Source organism: Protopterus annectens, chromosome 7.part0 (assembly GCF_019279795.1).
Source record: "Protopterus annectens isolate FY-2018-M chromosome 7.part0, PAN1.0, whole genome shotgun sequence".
Taxonomy (NCBI): domain Eukaryota; kingdom Metazoa; phylum Chordata; order Ceratodontiformes; family Protopteridae; genus Protopterus; species Protopterus annectens.
Window position 1 is genome coordinate 1,716,970,231 of NC_056739.1, and position 20,985 is coordinate 1,716,991,215.

General features: G+C 40.2%; 1 protein-coding gene across 1 annotated transcript in view; it reads left to right on the plus strand.

The window, feature by feature from the left end:
- Positions 1-20,985, plus strand: part of CTDSPL2 (CTD small phosphatase like 2) — a gene marked incomplete in the record, with an annotated part of 2,284,573 nt that overhangs the window by 1,150,290 nt on the left and 1,113,298 nt on the right.

The window sequence follows — 20,985 nt, forward strand, 5'->3', positions numbered from 1 at the left end:
GCAATAACCCATGCCTGGGTGTGGGTAATGCGGGATTTACCCACGGTTGGCGTGGTTTGGTCCCGAGGGCGAAGCCCGAGGGACCAAACAAAGACAACCGTGGTAAATCCAAACCATGTATCCAAATTGACCAAATAGACCAGCAAGGCAGCACAGAGTTCAATAAATTTATTAGATACTTGTGTCCATAACAGACTAGTTTCGGCAAACAGCCTTCCTCAGTGTAACACAATGTAGTCAAGTTACATTTTAATCATCTTTTAAATATTTATCCAGAGCCAATCACAATCATTTGCTCATGAATATTAATAAATTTAAAACATCTTCATTTTATAGAAAATACAAAGGGTACTGCATGTATTAATAAAGTCAATCCTGAATGTAAGGTGAACCACCCCAAAGAGGTGCAAACACAGAATTGAAAAGTTATGATAATATTATAGTATATCCATTCTCATGCTCATATTAGTAAAGGACAGTGTTTGAATAGTCATAAACCCTGGCTACTAATCCAATCCTCATCAAAAGCACCAAAAATTAAATAAACTGACAAAATTAATAAAAAATATAGAACATATATATAAGCAATACTCATAGTGGTTTAGTGGACAGTTATGTCCATTGGAGTGTAGAATATTGAACCTTTGGATTAGTGTTCAACAATTGGTCAATTGATATTGAATCTTTTCGATGTTGTGTTCCTATATCCTATGTATTAGTCAATGGTGGTATAACAATATTCTAATTTACCACTAAGTTATTTTGGTGTTCCACCTGATACAGGGATTTACTTTGTGACTGTCTATAAAGGATTAGTTGTTCGGATATTTTTGTGCTCCATCAGTTTTTACTGGTAGTATAATCAAACTTTGTTCACATCATGGATCTAAATACCATTCTATCTGGGTTATGTGCTGATCGGCAAGATATAGCAGTATTTGGCATTGAAAAAGACCTCTTTGGCAGATTGTGACATGTTTTTTCATACAATCACCAAGGCATTTAAGACTCTTAGATCCAACATTTGGCATCTCAAGTTATTTAAAGCATATTCGGCCCAAAATATGGCTCCCAGAGGATTAACACAGCCTCTAGTAGGGAAGCCAGATGATAAACTAAATCAAGATTGGCAGGAGGCTCTTCAGACTGGATCCATGACATTTGTGAACATTTTGTTACAATATTATGAAAGGACAGTAGATTCCAATATATTGGAAATTAAAAACATATGCTCTGAGGTTCATAAGTTTGAATCCTCCCCAAAATATCAGGACAATATTAAAAAATTATCTTCAGAACTGATGGAGCATGAAAAAAATTAAGAAATTTCATCGTGATTTTTCCGATTATCAAAGGGGAAACCATTTGATTTCAGTAGATTTAGATTATCGATACCAATCAGGTTAGAAAGAGACCACGTTCTATTCTCAAGAATAAGGAGAGCTCATACAGTACCTCTGGTGATGAATCCTCCTTACTGATTTTGAGGCATCTGTAACAGGAAGAAAACTAACAAAATTTTCTCCCTTCAGGGTCTACTGGACAATTTCTTGAAATAGGTGATACATCAGGGTCCACTCAGAATGTGTTAAACTTATCTAAAACCATATTGACAGATGAACAGGTTGCATTACTAAACAAGGGTTTAAACTATATACCCTCATTTTTCAGCCAGGAATATCATATAGTACAAGATTTACAGGCCTTTTGTAGGAGATTAAATCTCAGACTGTTTTTTGAGGATAACCAGTCAGAACCTTCTGGGGACTTCCGTTTTGGCAGATCCTCATTCCAACCTCCTATGAATAAACATGTTTCTATTTTTATGGACAGTATTTTGAGGGATATACACTTTGAGAATATGGGACATATCATGCTGGCTAGTAATCTAACCTCTGAAGACAGGATAGCTCTGAATACTTTGTGTGACAATAAAGATATAGTTATTGTCCCTGCTGATAATTGTGGTCTGGAATACTGCGGATTATGTCCAGGAAGGGCTAACCCAATTGTCAGATGCCAAGTGCTATATGAACATGTCTATAGACCCTACACCAGTATTTAAGGATGAAATTGATTGTTTTTTGCGGCTAGCCTATGAGGAGGGTATTATTAATAAGAAATGTTTGGATTCACTTATGGTTTCTGAACCATGCAAACAGATACTGTACCTTTTACCCAAAATTCATAAATCTTTAGTAAAACCACCAGGCAGACCAATAGTCTCAGGAATAGGTTCTTTGACCGAACCATTGTCGGCCTTCCTTACCAAATATCTTAAACCCTTATTGGAACACATAAGATCTAGGTTGCAGGACACCACTCAGTTTCTACAAATTATCAGGAAACTCAATTGGAACCCGAATGGTATTTATGTACTTTGGATGTGAAATCATTATATCTTCAATCTATACAATATTGGTTGGAAAGGGCTAATCTATATTCACGGGCTTTAACACTCTTTTGATATGTATGTCTGAACATGTGTTAAATAAGAATGTCCTGTATTTCCAAGGCCAATGCTATTCATCCTTCCTATTTATGGCCTATGTTGAAGAATATATGATTTATGATACGTCACATAATATCTTTCAGGTGGAAATGGACATTTGGAGACGCTACCTGGACGACTGCTGGTTGGTGTGGCGGGCTGATGTGTGTTACCTAAGGGAATTTGTTGAGTATCTTAATGATAATGTCTGGGGAATAGAATTTTCTGTGTCATATGATAGAAACAGCATCAGTTTTTTGGATGTCACAGTATATAGGAACTTAGACAACACTCTGTCTACTAGGGTTCACCATCAGGAGTATTCCTATATCCCAGTTCATACGATCAAACGGCTCAGTTCAAATATAGAGGAATACCAAATGGCCAGTAGGGATCTATATGACAGATTTGATATTCTGTCTGCACAGAGCAGAGCTAATACTCTTGAGAGGGATGATCTATTACAATATCATAATAAGAACTAAAATCATTCATCACGCAGTACAGATGTCAGGTTCATCACCACATAGATTAGAAATATTATTAACAAACATTGGAATATTATCTTGGGACCCGTTGTCTTTTCTCATATTAAAACCTTAGGTTCTTACTTTTCACACTTCAAACATATGGCAAGTGGGGAACAACTGACACTCTATGGTGATGAACTTATTGGTTCATTCCATTGTGGATCCTGCAATATATGCATAAATCCAAGGAGTTTACCAGTCGCAACACCAGTAGAATTTTTGACATCAAGGTCTTTGGTAATTGCAGTAGCGATTGGGTGGTGTACCTGGCCTGCGTGTTTACTGTGGGGCATTTATGTTGGACAAACCTCAAGGGCTTTGAGACTAAGGATGAATGAACACAGACCAGCTCTATATCAACACACATTAAAACATCCTCAGGCTAGGTTTACCTTTATGGTTATTGACCGCATTTCTGGAGATAGAACCAATAAACAGGGCTGGCATGGGTCACTGGACCAAAAGGAGAAATACTGGATTACTACATTGGGGGGTTTATTTCATCCCGGATTGAATGACCATCTATAGGAGAAGTTGGTTATAGGAGAAGTTTGCTATTTGATAACATTTATGTTGATTCAACATTATATTTCTTCAGGATATCCTTTATCTAGGGACTATGAACATCAAGCATCTTGGCTGGTATTGATCATGAGCCCTACTTTAAATATACATAGTATATGGATCATTTGCATGTGTAACATATTGACCAATTTGAATCCATGTGGTCATACAAGCTTTACACAGTCTCTCACACAGTATCCCAATTAATTCCACATATCAACATACTTGTTTAGATTTCAGTGGTTAAGAATATGCCTTGTGATTTTGACATTTATTTTTTAATACTTAACTAAATATTGTCAGCATGGACCATACAGTATGTATAATGGCATACACAAATTTAATTTAGTATACCTGATATGCAACATTTTGGTGCCTCCAATGAATAATCATTGATTGATTAAATATGGGTATATGACAGGATGGATAGACTACATCATGTAAATAAGTGGCTATATCTCATGAACACAATTTTTTACTAGTATATTATCAGTCTTGGAAACTAACGATATATGTTATGGGCTTAATCTTCGATATAAGATTTTCATTGTGGATGTTGTTGATTTGTTTTTATTATCTACTTTATTTATTTTTTATTTTTTATTATATATTTTTCTCATCATTTTTCTATTTTTATTTCAGTCATTCTGTACACCCATATACATTCATATATGTATACTCATTATGATTTCTTATATATATGTTCTATATTTTTTATTAATTTTGTCAGTTTATTTAATTCGAGCATTACACTTTTGGTGCTTTTGATGAGGATTGGATTAGTAGCCAGGGTTTATGACTATTCAAACACTGTCCTTTACTAATATGAGCATGAGAATGGATATACTATAATATTATCATAACTTTTCAATTCTGTGTTTGCACCTCTTTGGGGTGGTTCACCTTACATTCAGGATTGACTTTATTAATACATACAGTACCCTTTGTATTTTCTATAAAATGAAGATGTTTTAAATTTATTAATATTCATGAGCAAATGATTGTGATTGGCTCTGGATAAATATTTAAAAGATGATTAAAATGTAACTTGACTACATTGTGTTACACTGAGGAAGGCTGTTTGCCGAAACTAGTCTGTTATGGACACAAGTATCTAATAAATTTATTGAACTCTGTGCTGCCTTGCTGGTCTATTTGGTCAATTTAAATCCCGCATTACCCACACCCAGAAGTGGGTTATTGCTATTATACTATGACATTATTTAAGAAAAGAAATAATTATTTTTCTTAAATAATGGCATTGTATAATGCCTCTTTGCTGCCCTTCCGCAGCTGTCTGGCATCCGCGGCAGTTCTGATGTACTGCGCATGCCTACGCAGTGCATCAGAGCTGTGGCCAAAAGCAACGGAGAAAGCAAGATCTCAGTTGCTTTTTACTGTTTCGCTATGTTAAATGGGTTTAACATAGCGAGACAGCTTTAAAATAAGCAACGGAGATCTCCGTTGCTTATTTTAAAGCTGTCTCGCTATGTTAAACCCATTTAACATAGCGAGACAGGTTTAAAAAAAAAGCAAAGGAGAAAGCAAGATCTCCGTTGCTTTTTACACACTGTGTCGCTATGTTAAAGGAGTTTAACATAGCGAGACAGCTTTAAAAAAAGCAACAGAGATCTCCGTTGCTTTTTTTAAACCTGTGTCGCTATGTTAAACTCTTTTAACATAGCGAGACAGTGTTTTAAAAGAGACTTATACTAATGGAAAAAGTCCGGGCGACCGGACCTTTTTCCATTAGTATAAGTCGATTTACAGCGTGCACGCTGGCCAATCAGCGTGCACGTTTTGGAATATTAATGGGGGGGGGGTCATGGTATAATTTTGCATTTTACATGGTATATATACAAGTGCTGTAATGTATGTTCTTGGATATTTCTATTCATCTCCCATATTGTATTGCTTCCCATGTACTCTTTTCATTAACTGGATACATAGTGCGTTTTGTTTCTGAAGTGCTTATAATTGTACACTTTATATAATGACGTCTAACTTGTCTCATTTACTTTATCCATTAAACATTTCTTGGCAATCATTTACTTTATCCGTTAAACATTTCTTGGCGATTTTCTCCCCAGTCCTTCACTGAAAATAGGCTTCAGTATAGATAAAACATAAACAAAAACTGTAAATAAATTTTTACACCAAGCTACAGTATTATCCTCCCTTACAGTAGCTACCTTTTTTTTCAGTTGCATGTTTCTTTTCTCTCCAGTTACCAGTTATGAAGCCACAGACTATTCTTTCTGTTCCCTTGGTAAGCCTATCCTCTTCAGGCATCCTGAGGCACTGTAACCAACTGCATTACCTTAAGCAACAATCCGCAATACCCAAGACAAAATCCATCTGTGAGAAATGTATTTACTTACACAAACTAGACGTAGGTCTGTCAGATTTGTGTCAGTAAACATAATCCTCTATAAGCTGAGGTGTTACTGCCCAAGTCCTCCAAGTTACGTGATAGGGTACTTTATAGACACAGCCTCATACTTGCATAAACTCTTTACTTGCATAGGTACACCAAAAGCCATGCCTTCTGCTAACCTCAGAGTCACATATTAAGGAATCACAAAGCCAAAAAAGTGCCCTTAAGGCAAACTGAGCCAGCAGCTAAGGTAGATAGTAATACCATAAATGCTGTTCTTATTGGTGACTCCATTGGCAGGCATACAGACTGTATACTAACTACACTGGCAAAAGACTGTGTGACTATTTATTATCTATTAAGGCACTAAGATTATGGATGTCAAGTCCCTACATGGCATGACGCATCATAGTAAGAGTGTAACATAGTCATTGCTTATGTTGGGTTTGAGGTAAGGTTGTCTGTATGGAGGAAATGGGGAGATGTATGGTGGAGCTCCCGTGGTGTGTTCTTAAGGGAGGGGAAATCCCTGACATTGAGCAGTGTTCTGTCTTATGTAGAATGATGGCAGTAGATTTTGTCTTAACTAACACCACTGTCCTCTGCTCATTTCATTTTGTAATGTATTCCCTTCCCTAGTAAGTTTAGACTATTTAGCCATCAATTTCCACATCAAGACATGTCTGTCTAGCTCCAGTAATCCATCTGTATTCAAGGACTTAAGCAAAACTAACCTATTACTCTTTATAGATTTATTCAAAAACACAAATTGTCCATTCACCCTAAATCCCTACACACTGGCATCCCATCTTATGACCTTTTGAATTGCTGTAGAGAGAACCCTATCCTCTTCCGCCATAAAGAAAGCAGTACAACAAATATCCAGTCTGGTGAGATAATAAGACTAACAATCATGAGCTTTCAGGCCTTATGCAAATCTTGCTCTCTCCACACTCAAAACAAAGCCTGGAAAAGTCAGTATAAAACTAAAGAATACTGTGAGAAGTACCAAGGCTGCTTACAAGGTGAAGTAGCCACCTACACTGACAGCAACTAATAGTGTGGCATGGAGGGATAAAGCCCTGACTACAGACCAAGCAAACTGAGTTCATTTAGGAGGTTGGGCACCTGAGGTGCTGGCAGGGAATGATGGGAATGCTCATTGGGGGGGGGGTGCACTTGCATGTTCCTAGAGGTTCTTCCCTGGTGGAAGCTGGGATGGTGCAGTGGAGTCTGATCCTAAGGGAGAACAGGCAAGAGACATTGGCTGAGTTACTGAAGAGGCAAACAATATGCCTATATGTCCCTATTGCATGCCTTCTCCCAGATGTCTAACAAGTGTGTGTGTGTGTGTGGGGGGTTAAAAAAAATAAATAAATAAATAAAAAGTTACTGTCCAGCAACAATATTATGCTGCACCAGTATCCTCAATCACCACACTAGCCCCAGACATGGGTCATGCAGAGCCCAGGGGAGGATAAAGTAGATCCAGTAAATGAGGAGAGGAGCTGATGGCAACTGATAGTCTGCTGCAGGGTAGCCAAAAAGAAGAATGCAAAAAAAAAAAAAAAAAAAAAACTAAACTGAGGAAAGTCCTAAGGCAGCCTTTTTTAGCTGTGCATGTAAAAGCCACAGTAATACCCTGCCATGCAAAGTCAGAGGTTCCGTACTGCTCAGTTTGTCTTCCAAAACTTAAAAAAATTAAGTTCAGTTCTACACACACACACACACAACTTTGTAATGTAAAATTCTGTTACACACTAAAAAGCCATTTTGCATGTGCCCCTTCCCAAACCCTACACTTGCTATTTATGTATAACTGCAAGGTCATTATATCTCGGCGAAATCATAATTCTTTGAGAAACAGCAGCTTCAGACTTTGCATACATTTGTCCACTAATTACACTTAGCCTTGAAACTCCCAAGAATTTCACACTGTTGGGTTTTGAACAATTAGTCTTGTGATATCTGTGTTAATCATACTATATCTACACCATCCCAGAATCAATTGCTAACTTCTGTACTAATAGTCAGCCCTGATTTAATTCCATATGCTTTAACCTCAGGCCCCTTCCATATATTTTTATACTTCTTTACTAAATAATCAAATGTTAAGTTGCAGCATGAATTCACATTAATAAAAATAAAACCTTTTAATTTAAAATTTTCCGGATTGTTGTTATGCAGTATACTTGTATTTTTTTTTTTTAGTAGTTCTCATTCACTGTAACATTCGATAAATTGCTCAATTCCTGCCTTCCCTTAAATGGTACTCCTCTTTTGAACATTCTTCTGCTTGATGTCCTTCCTTGATCACTTTTGTAGTATTATTAAGTGATGGCTTGTTCTCCCAAGGATAGCCACATGTCTGGCTAGCATGCCAAATTGTGGGTTTCCCTCACTTTCATCTTATGTATGACATCAACCCAACGGAGCCGAAGATGACTAAGGAATGGACAGACAGGAAGTACCTCAGAAGTTTGCTTCAGCCAGCCGAGTACTGAACTGTCACCTCAGCTTCAGTCTGTCAGCTGTATGATTCATAGCTCTTCCTCAACCATTTTGCAGATGTGTCCTCATTGGGGAGCCTCCTCTTGTTTTCTGTGGTTTTGTATGCATCATAGAGAGGGAAATATGATTGTGGGAGATGGATTTCTCTCAGAGATCACCATACTGTTTGTTTTGTCTGGGTGCTGAATGAACATGATCCTGTAATCTTAGGCATTCATTCCTAAGACTTTGAGTAGTCGTCTTGTCATCTTTGAAAATTTATCTGAAGGATCAGAAACTCAAAATGCTTGCCCAAGGTAAGATGGCATCCAAGTCTTCGACTGATGACGCACCTTGATGCTGAAAAAGTCAAAGAAACTCAGGTTAGAGACTTATGCTGCTAAAGCAGACCCAGAAGTCACCATTGTGTCTCTTGATGAGATCCTGGAGCATCCTGGTGCTGCCGCTCCTTCTATACTGACCCTGTCTGAGGCTGATGTGGAGTAGCTGTCTCACATGTCCTTCATGACAGATCAGTCCTCTCTGACTGAGAAGCGGAACTGCAGGTTGTAATTTTGGAGGGACCAGATTGCATACTTCAAGTCTTAGTTGTGGAAAAAGTTTCCGGTTCCTTGACTGAGGTACATCTGGGCTTAGAGCTTCCTTGTTTAGTGCTTGTAAGAAGAAACAGAAGTCTAAGCATACAGTTTCTTCTCTGCTACTAGGTGTCTTCCTCAGGAATGCCAGGTTTTAGTGTGGTCCTTTTTCAAGAGTATGTGTTTAAAGCCACCACCTTTCTTTCCTGATCTTGCTGTGTTTCCACTTTCTTCTTCTCCCCTCAAAAAGTAAAGGGACGAATCAGAGGAAGAAGAGGAATTTGATATTGATGGAGATGATTCCTTGGCTTATTTATTCCAGCATTATTCTCCTGTGACCTATGCATAGGATAATGAAGATACTTTATCCCCACTTTCACCTTTTGATGGACTTTTTTTTTTTGGGACACCATTGTCAGAATGCTCAGCATTTTCATTGGAAAGTTCTTTGTTGTCTGATAAACAGAAAAGTCATGCTCTCTTGGAAATGGATGTGCCTAAGCCTTTGCCCGATGTTCATCGTGTTTCACTGTTGCAGTTATTACTCTTGGATTATCCTGCTGGCAGGCTACCCGCAGTCGGCCTGAATTCCAAAGTCTTGGTCTGGTGTCGGTTGCTGTCGCCTCTTCCCTGACGTCAGTGCGCCAGGGGTATAAAAGATGCAGCCGACGCCATTTTCTTCAGTCTTTCATGCCACGTGGTGCCCGAAGCAGAAGCAGTTCGCAAGTGCCAGTTGGCAGACTCCTGAGATTTTCGTGTTTGAATTTCAGATCCGAAGTCTTCATTTAAAGCTAAGTACCCCGTTGGGGAAACTTTTTTCTTGCTCCAGAGCAATGTCAGAAAAAGTTAATAATTGTATTTCTTGTGGGAAGCAAATACCTCATAAGGACTTCCATTCATTTTGTATTCCTTGCCTAGGCCCTGATCACGACGTAGCTAATTGCAGATTTTGTGCTAGATTTAACCAACGCACTATTAAGCGTCAGTACAATTTTGCATTTCATTACTTTGGCCGAAGATTTAATTACACGATGTCATCGGATAGCCATCCGACTATCGCAATTCACAAGAAATGCAAGGAAAAGGACAGGTATCCGAGGTCCAAAACTGATGACGAGGCTTCTTCTAAGCCAGTCGGTTCGCCGGTTCTCAGTGAGGTGCTTTCGCAGCCCCTGACGCCTGCTACCTCAGAGCCGCTGGCCGCTTCCGACTCCCACATGGAGCAGACTAGGCCTCTGGAAATTCAAGGTATTGGACACTTGGAAAATATTCCCTCAGATGGGTCTGGAGCCGCTGAGCACGCATCGGCTTTTGAGGGTGTTTTCAGGCCTACACAGTTATATATAAAACCGACTACAGCTTCAAAGACTAAAGCACCACTAAAGACAAAGAAACAAGTTTAGCAAGCCCATGGACAGGCCTCCATGCCTAAAAAACAGATGCTCAAAATGGCCGAAGACCTAATTACTTTGATCAGGGGTTCCCATCCCACTCCTGAGAAGAGGCCTAGGCAAGAGACAGAATATGAATCTTCAGATCAGGTTTCCATTTCCTCTGACTCCTCTTCTGACCAAGAATACTCTCTCCCTCCGTATGAGGATTCCGATGCTGAAGAATCTGTCCCTTCAGCCTCCCCTCCTGAGGATTATTCTTTTGGGGAAACCCTGCATACCATGAGAGAGCACTTCCACTGGAAGAGCCAAGACTACTCAGAATCTAAGAAAAGGCGTAGAGATTTTCTTTTACTACCTCGGCACAGGCCTCTGGCTATCCCACCTGTTTTAGACATTGTATATGATGTATTTTCAGAGTCTGGCCTGTCCCCTGACTCTCTACCCCCTGCTCCTGTTAAGCCAGACAGATACTACAGGGTTCCAGATTCACATACATTTCTTTATAAAAACCCTGCTGCTGATCCAGAAACTATTTCTCAGGGTCCCAAAGGGGTCAAGGCTTCCACTGCAAAAAACCCTATCCCCTCTGATAGGGATTCCAGGGCACTGGACAGATGGGGGAAAAAGGTTTACACTTCTGCTACCTTGGCTGTGAGGGCTTTAAATTGTCAAGGTTTACACTTCTGCTACCTTGGCTGTGAAGGCTTTAAATTGTCAATTTCATATGCTTAAATGTCAGCAATACTTATTGTCAATGCTTAAACAGAAAATGTTAAATTCTGAATGTGCAGAAAACAAGGAAATGCAGGATTTATTGCATGCGACTGAACAAGTGGGAAAGCATACTTTGCAATGTGGTTTTGATTCTCTGGAGGCCTCTTGCAGGGCTGCTGTTACGGGTTCTGTCATTAGGCGACATGCTTGGTTAAAGGAACAGAATCTGCCTGATCATGTTAAAGCAAAATTATTAGATGCTCCATTACAGCATGATACTTTGTTTGGTGTTAAAGCAGAAGAGTTGTTGAAGAAAATGGAGGACAAAGCGAAATCTATGCAGACAGTCAAGGATTTCTTACAGGTGCAGCCACCCAGATTTAGCAGGAACTGGCCTACAAAGAATTGTTCCTTTCCAGTGTCAGACAGGCCACAAAGCGGCAGATACAGACGCCCCAGAGGCAGATCCCAGCCCCAAGGCTCATACAGGCCTAAACAATGGGGTGCTTCTACCTCCAAAAGTGGAGAAGACAAATCACAGCCATACAGGAAACAGTCCCAATGACTTTCCTCTGCCAGAACCAAGCACTTATTTTTTTGGCAGGCCCCTTAGGGGGAAAACTAGCACTTTTTTCACAAAATTGGCACATGATCACCCAGGACAAATGGGTCTTGAACATAGTGTCTCAGGGCTACAGGCTCCACTTTCACACACTGCCAAGGGCAAAAGGTATGCCAGACCTGCCACACAGGGACAAGGATTTTTCTCGAGACTTTTCTTTGTACCCAGAAAGGACAAAGCCTGGAGACCAATACTGGACCTGTTTATTCTAAACACATTTCTGGACGTTCCAAAATTCAAAATGTTGACTCTGCAGCAGCTACTGCCCATGCTAAGCAAGAAGGCTTGGCTTGTAACTTTGGACCTAAAAGAGGCATACCTGCATGTCCCAATCAGACAGTCTTGCAGAAGATACCTCAGATTCATAGCTGGCTCAGTGCACTACCAATTCTCTGCACTGCCCTTGGGCTTATCTACTGTGCCAAGGGTCTTCACAAAATGCCTGGCACCAGTAACTGCATTTTGCAGACAGAGGAATTCAAATATATCCTTACTTGGACGACTGCCTTATTCAAGCAGAGAACAAGGACATTCTACTAAAGCATCTGGCGTTTGTAAAAAGATTACTAATTTGCCTAGGGTACACAGTAAATGAAAAGAAATCAAAACTAGTACCCTCTCAAGAGATAATATTCCTGGGTGCAAGCTTAAATACAACTGCCCAGATGGCTTATCTCACGCCAGACAAAAGGCAACTGACTTCTTACTTCAAAAGGTTGGCAACAAAGACCCAGTTACCTGCAAGAAAAATTTCATTGTTGAGTCCGGGTTCCCCTGTGCGACCCCAACCTGAAAGAACAACAAAACAACTTGCACAACACACATTGACTCTTTTTCTCTCTTTTTTTTTTTATTCAGTTATATACATTTGCTTTGACACACAAACACATAAATAAATAAATATACCATGCAATTAGCAAAAAAAAAACCATTTGTTGTCTCTGTCTGTCTCTCAGACCAACCATCTCTCTCTCTCTTTGACATAGGGGGGGGGGCAACAACAACACTTGTATGTGCCTTTTTTGTTAGAAAGGTAAACACCTGTCATGTTTTTAATACAGCGTCCCCTTCTGTAAATACACTTAAAAGACTTATCAAATATATACTGCAGGTCTGATGTACTAGCAAATCTGTTCCATTCTCTTTCTGTAATGTTCCTGGCCAACCCAGCATCCCCATCATAAGTAGTAACCAAAGCACTGTTGTACCCATTATCACCTGACCTCTCCGATCTTTGAATACTTTCAAGGTCCCGATTGTCACTCTAAAAAATGGGGGTAAACCTACATTTTCTTGTATGCAAAACTTCATTATATACTTCTGCTAGAAGTTTTTCTGGGTACCCCCTAGCCCTGAGCATATCAATAAGATAAGCAATTTTATTAATAAAATCATTGTCATCTGAGGTTATTCTGGATATTCGAACAAACTGACCCTTTATTACCCCTTTCTTCTGGTGTTGTGGGTGTGCACTGGTATAATATAGGTAAGAGTTCGGAAATGTTGCTTTTCTATAAACTCTAGTTTTGAATTTCCCTCCAGCCTTAGTGATACTGAGGTCCAAGTATCTCATCTCGTCAGAAATGATTTCATACGTAAATCTTAAGAAATCTGTGGTGCTAGACAAATAGTTAAAGAAATCTAAAAACCTACTTTCAGGTTCTACCCAAAATAAACAAATGTGATCCAAAAAACAAGCATATAAATTCCAACATCACCAGAATTCACAATTGAACACAAATTTCTTTTCCTAGTAGGAAAGTATAATGTTAGCGTACGTGGGGGCACAATGGGCCCCCATGGCAACACCTCTTAGTTGTTTAAAATACTCGCCCTCAAAAAATATAAAATTATTCTTTAAAATCACATCCATTAAGATTAAACATGTTCTAAAATCGTTCTAACTTATGTTATTAATATCACTTAAAACCTCTTCTAACCATTCTAAACCCAAATTGTGGGGTATTGAAGAAAATAAATCTATTACATCAGCCTTGATAAAAGTAAGGTTGTCACAATAAAGGCCCGAGTGCAGTTTTTTCAAAAGGTCCTTTGAATACATGTGCCTCCCCCCCCGGACAATTTTTTAAGCTTAGAATCCACAAATTTAGCTAAGGGGGCTGTTATGGAACCTTCAACAGAGACTATTGGCCTCAAGGGTGGGTCGCCTACATCCTTGTGGACTTTGGGGATGCCAAAAATTGATGGAATCCTAAGTTTCTCGACATGTAAAAAATTGTAAGTATCATTGTCTATAAGCCCTTCATTGAGCAAATCATTTAAACATACTTGTATTCTTTTGTAAGCAATATTTACTTCATTCAGAGAAACCGTCAATTACTGATTGACATCACCCAAAATGTCCATCATCTTACCTTCATATGTGATTTTGTCATTAAAACTACATCCCCACCCTTATCCGGTTTCATAATTCTTAAATTCTTGTTACTTCTACATTGTTTGAGTAAGTCTCTCTCTTCCCTACTAAAATTCGGAATCACTTTTTTTTATTTATGGCTTGCTTTAACTCGTTCTCCATCGTACATTCAAAATTCTTTAATTGTGGATGCAAGGGCAGGTTAAAAGTGCTTTTCCTCTGCAAGGTGGTGTTGTGTGAGTTGGACATTTCTTGACCATTAAAACATAGTTCTAAATTCTTTTTTCGTATATATAATTTAAAATCCACCAATAATGTAAACACATCACACTTTCTCTTAGGGATAAAAGAAAATCCCTTTATGAGTAAGTTAAAATGACCTTCCTGCACATCACTGTTACTATAATTAAAAATGTTAAAATTGTTGTAACTTATTTTGGGGTCATCCTTAACCATTCCAACCTGTACTGGCAACTAGTTCTTGAAGCTACTAGGTATCCTGGTTTGAATGAGATGGTTTCATTGAAGCCAGTCTTAAAGCTTAGGTCAGCTAAACTTTAAATTATGTGACTGTCTAGTAGATGGTGCTGTTTAACATTTTGTATGACCTACACAACAGTGTTTTACATGTGGTTTTACAAGGGTTTTATATTTTTAAATATTTATTTTTTGTTTACAAGTTTTTACAAACTGTAAATAATGTATGTTTTTTACAAGATTCCTGCTTGACCAACAAATGATTTTCCATGCACTTCTGTACTTAGTGTTTCATTGTTTTGTGTGTATAGTTTTTTTGCACTGTGTTTTTAAAAGTATAATAGTTTGTTAATTGATTAATTGGGGATGTTTCTGTATATAAAGGGGTATCAGAAGTTGGTGTGCTCATCTGAAGAAGTTTTTGTGACGAAAATGTGGTGATGGGACAGTTAATGCGTTCTAGATGTGCTTTACGTTTTTTTTTAATATCGTGTGTGATCAATAAAACAGTGGATTTTATTCTGGTGAACTTTCCAGTGCCTTATTTTTGGTTATTTTTTATTTTATAAGTCCAGTTGCTCCTGCTGCTACTACTACTGGAACTATCTGGGTATCCTCCTCCCACATTGACCTTGTTTCTGCCTGCAAATCCTGGTATTTTATGATTTTGTGTCTGTAAGACACTGTAGTCACTGGGTGTAGCAGTTTCAATGATCAATGCTACTTTTGTCTTCGTTTCATGAACTACTATATCTGTTTTTCTTGCATCTGTTTTTTGAACTGTTGGTAATGGATGATCCCACGTGATATAAACTTCATCAGTCTGATGTCCTTTTCATTCTTCCTCACCAATGGGTGCGGATCCAATCATCTGATCCAGCTCGGTCGCATACACTAGACTTCTATTCCAGCTCTCGAGCTCCTCCCTTTGCCCACAATGCCTTATTCCATCCCCATTATGTCAGATCTTGTTTGCTGCCATCGTGGTTAGACGTAGGTTCCGCTCTTATGTTGTAAATTACTTTTTTTTAAATATCTTTTGTCAATCTTTTCCTTTTTATTTCTTTTCTCCTCCCTGTTAGTTTTCACTGGATGTTAGGAGTTAGTGTCTTCTGTATCACTTTCTCTTCTACTTTGTAGTCCTTCCATACCATTGTTGGTATATTTTCTTTACTTATTTAAGTATTTCTAACATACCATAGATGGTATTTCTATTTTTTTTTTGGTCTTTCCTTTTTTCATTTGTCTGGGTGTTTCTTCTTGTGTGGCTTTCTATGTTTTTTTCTCTGCTATGTCAGAGAAACTGACAGAGTTTAAGAAATGCACTTCTTGTGGACATAAGGTCCCGAGTTTGGATACTCACAAGAAGTGCGTTTATTGCCTAGGACCTGATCATCTCAATACAGTTTGTTCGGTATGCTCGATCTTTCACCCTAGGGCATTATCTGACAGGGACAATAATCTTATTGTTAGAGGTTTTTTGCTGCTTCTTCTGAGGCTCAAACCCCCACCAAATTGGTAAAGTCTGCTTCTTTGGAAACCAAAAAGAGGTCTTCATTGAAGTCTCCTAGGGCTTTGCCGGAGCCACTGGAGAAGATCTGAAAAATTTTGGACCCAACTGTTTGGGATCCTAAACGCTACTCAGATCCTACGGTATCGGCTTTGATAGTAATCTGTCCACTCCCTTCTCCCTCCTTATCGGATCCCAAGGCCCCGGATCTGAGAACTAGATGTTCTTCCTGTTTCACTGTTGCAGTCATTACATTTGGGGTTATCTGTTTGCATGTAGCCCTCAGTCGGCCTGATTATCAGAGTCTTGGGTCCTGAGTCTGTTGCGGTCTCATCTTCCATGACGTCAGGTAGTCAGGGGTATAAAGCATGCAGCCAATGCCATTACATCCGTCTTTCTTGCCGTGCGGTGCCCAAAGCAGAAGCAGTTCGCAAGTGCCGGTCGGCCAACTCCTGAAATTTTCATTTTTGAGGTTCAGATCCGAAGTCTTCAACTAAGCTAAGTACCCCGTTGGGGATCCTTTTTCTTGCTCTAAACCGATGTCAGTAAAAGTTAACAAGTTTATTTTTTGTGGAAAGCAAATACCTCATAAAAATCATTTGTACTGCATTCCTTGCTTAGGCCCTGACCGCGACATACCTCGATGTCGGTTTTGTGCCTTATTCAATCCTCAAACTATTCATCTGTTCATTTTTACATCTAAATATTTTGGTACTTGGTTCAGTTATCCAGAGATAAAGACCGAGACGGACCGCATAGATCCAAAGCTGCCAACGATGCTTCTCCTAAACTAGTCGCCAGTTCGCCGGTACTCAGTGAGGTGCTTTCACAGCCCCTGATACCCGCTACTTCAGATTTGCAGGCCTCTCCTGAGACCCATTCGGAGTCTGGTATGCAACGAGATGCTTCTTCAACTGTGGAACCTGCGGATGTCTCCACCTTGGATGGGTCCCGAGCCGTTGTGCAGGCACCGGCTTTTGGGGGTGTATTCAGGCCTACTGACTTGCATATTAAACCGATGCTATCTTCTTCAAGGCCTAAAACTTGATACATGCCTAGAAAACTGACACCCAGACCGCATGGTCAGGACCATATGCCTAAAAAAGAAATGATAATGGCTGAAGACCTTGTTACTCTAATCAGGGGAAGCCAATCTTCTCCCTCTAAGAGACTTAAAACTGATTTTCCTAATAATTCTTCTGATCAGGATTCTGAAATTTCTGTTTTTTCTGATGACCAGAAGTTGCCCTTATCTTTCTATGAGGATTCTGATGCAGAGGGACTCCATTCCCTCTGCTTCCCCTCCAGAGGATTTCTCTTTTGGCGAAACCTTGCATACTCTTAGGGAGCATTTCCGCTGGGAAGCCAGGATTACTCTGACTCCAAAAAGAGGCTTAGGGAATTCTTACTCCTACCTCAACACAGGCCTTTAGCTATCCCTCCTGTACTGGACATTGTAGATGATGCCTTCTCGGAATCTAGCTTGGCCCCTGACACTTTACCTCCTGCTCCCAGAAAACTTGACAGGTATTACAGGGTACCTGACTCTCACAAGTTCCTCTTTAAGAATCCTACTGCAGATCCTGAGACCATTTCACAGGGACCCAAAGGCATTAAGGCTACTACTGCCAAAACCATAGCCCCTCTAATAGAGATTCCAGGGCCCTGGACATATGGGGTAATAAGGTATACACTTCTGCTATTTTGGCCATTAGGCCCTTAAACTGCCAGTTTCATATGTTAAAGTATAAACAGCATATTATTGGATTGCTTAAACAGAAAATTATGTTGATTCCTGACTGTGCTGAAAATAAAGAATTGCAAGATTTGATGCATTCTGCTGAACAAGTTGGTAAACATACTTTGCAATGAGGTTTTGATTCATTCGAGGCATCTTGCAGGGCTGCTGTCACTGGGTCTGTACTTAGAAGGCATGCTTGGCTTAAGGAGCAATCTTTGCCAGGTCATGTTAAAGATAAATTACTGGATGCTCCCTTAAACCAAGACCGCCTGTTTGGCAACAAAGCAGAAGTAGTACTTAAAAAGATGGAGGAAAAAGCTAAATATATGCAAACTGTTAAAGATTTCCTGCAAGTACAGCCTCCCAGATTTAGTAGGCACTGGCCTTCTAAGAATTGGTCCTATCCTACGTCTTCAAGGCCTTCTCAGTCCAAACCCAGAACCAGCAGAACACCCAGGCTTCAGTCCCAAGGTACTCACAGGCCTAAGCAGTGGGGGGCTCCCACTTCCAAAGCTGGGAGTAGTAAGACACCACCCTATGGTAAACTGTCACAATGACTTAACTTTAAACTTTCCAAGCCCTGCTCAACTGACTGTTCCTTTAGGGGGATAGATCGCCCTGCATGCAAAAAACTGGGAACTCATTACCCAAGACAAATGGGTTTTAAATATAGTCTCTCAAGGATACAGATTCCACTTCCACTCCTTACCAACCCCAAATGGTTGGCCAGACCTACCCCCAAATCAGTGGGCAGAGGCTCAAAAGCAAGTTCTCTCTCTCCTAAGTGTCAGGGCTATTCAACCTGTCCCAGAAGAAGAATGGGGGCAAGGTTTTTACCCAATACTTTTCCTGGTACCCAGAAAAGACAATTCCTGGTGTCCTATCCTGGACCTGTCTATCCTAAACGCTTGTTTGGTAATCCCAAAATTCAAAATGCTAATTCTTCATCAGCTGCTTCCCATGCTAGGCAAAAATGCCTGGTTGGCAACACTGGATTTAAAGGAAGCCTACCTGCACATCCCAATAAGGGAATCCTGCAGAAGATACCTGCGCTTCAGAGTAAGCTACATGCATTATCAGTTCTCTGCACTGCCCTTTGGCTTATCTACTGTGCCCAAGGTATTCACAAAGTGCCTAGCTCCAGTCATTGCATTTTGCAGGCTAAGAAATATTCATATATGCCCATACATGGACGATTGTCTAATTCAGGCAGAAAGCCAGGACATACTATTAAATCATCTGGCATTTGTAAAGAAATTACTAACTTCTCTGGGGTACACCATAAACGAAAATAAATCACATCTAGTACCCTGCCAACAAATTCTATTCCTGGGAGCAAGCTTGAATACAACTTCCCAGATGGCCCTACCTCACACCAGAGAAACAAGTTAATTTGACAGCCTACTTCAAACTACTGGCCACAAAGACACAGCTATCTGCAAGGAAAATACTGCAAGCCCTGGGGTTCATGGCCTCTTGCATTCTACTAATTCTATATGCAAGACTGCATATGAGGAAACTACAATGGTATCTAAAATGCCTATGGTGTCAACATTCTCAGGACCTAGAATCAATGATTCCTATCATACCTTGTCTAAAGATAGAGTTCCTTTGGTGGGCAGAGTCCTGTCACCAAAACAAGGGACTGGCATTCACTCTACCCCTGCCACCCAAACCCTAACAACAGACGCATCAGACTGTGCATGGGGGACTCACTTGGCAGTGCAGTGCATTCAGGGCAAATGGAACCCGAGTCAAATGCACCTGCATATCACTCAAAAAGAAATGTTAGCTGTACAGAATGCTGTGACAACCTTCAAGGATCACATTCTTCCAGGACAATTATTGGTAAAGACGGACAAACACCACTGTTATGTGGTACATAAACAAGCAGGGGGGAACCCACTCATATCCTCTCTGCAGACTAGCCATGACTCTGTGGAACAGAGCCTTGAGCTTCCAAGTGCACCTACAAGCTTAATTCCTGCCAGGCAAGCTAAATACACTGGCAGACAACCTAAGCAGAAATCTCATGGACCTACACAAGTGGAAACTAGAACCAAAGATATTCAACATTTTGAGAAACAAATGGGGAGCCCAGAGATGGACTGGCTTGCCTCCCCTCAGAACTACCAATTGGACAAATTCTGCACAAGGACTCCCCACAGACAAGCTTGGAAAGTGGATGCCCTGTCCTTCACCTGGAAAAACCTATCAGTGTATGCCTTTCCCCCTTTGCCTCTCCTCTCCAAAGTGCTACTAAAGATCAAACAGGAAAAACCAAGGACAATACATATTAAACCAGAATGGCCACGCCAACACTGGTAACCCCCTCTTTCACAGTGTGTCACTTCTGGAACCATGGCACCTGCCTCAGATCCCTGCTCTGCTGTCCCAGCAGGAGGGCCAGATTCTGCACCCACAGCTTCAAACCCTGAACCTTGCAGCCTGGCTAATTACATGATCTCTCAGTTTCTATTCCTCAGTAAGCAAGTGATGGATGTCATTCTGGAGGCAAGGAGGCCTAGTACTAGAAAATCCTATGCTGAAAAATGGAAAAGATTCTGTTCCTGGAGCCAAACACGGGGATGGACACAACTGTGCCCAATTTACTACACATTCTTCAAGACTTAACTGAGATGCTTCACAAGGGCCTTTCCTTTTCTTCCATCAAAATTCATGCCTCGGCCATTTCAGCTCATTATAATACAGAGCCACCCCTCTTCTCTCATCCACTGCTGAAGCAATTCCTCAGAGGGACCAAAAACTTAAGACCACCCAGGAGAGCCCCTACTCCAGCCTGGGACTTTAACTTTGTATTGGAAAAGCTCAATCTACCTCCCTTTGAGCCAGCTGCAAATGGAAAGCTGAAATTCCTTTCTTGGAAAACAGCCTTCCTTCTAGCCATCACTTCAGCAAGAAGGGTGTCTGAATTACAGGCCATCATGGCAGTGGAGCCTTTCATCATCCTTCATGCGGACAGGGTGTCCCTCAGGACCAATCCCTCCTTTTTGCCCAAGGTGGTATCCAATATGGCCCTTAATCAGTCCATTAATTTGCCAACCTTCGTTTCTAATCCACAGAACAAAGGGGAACAAATAC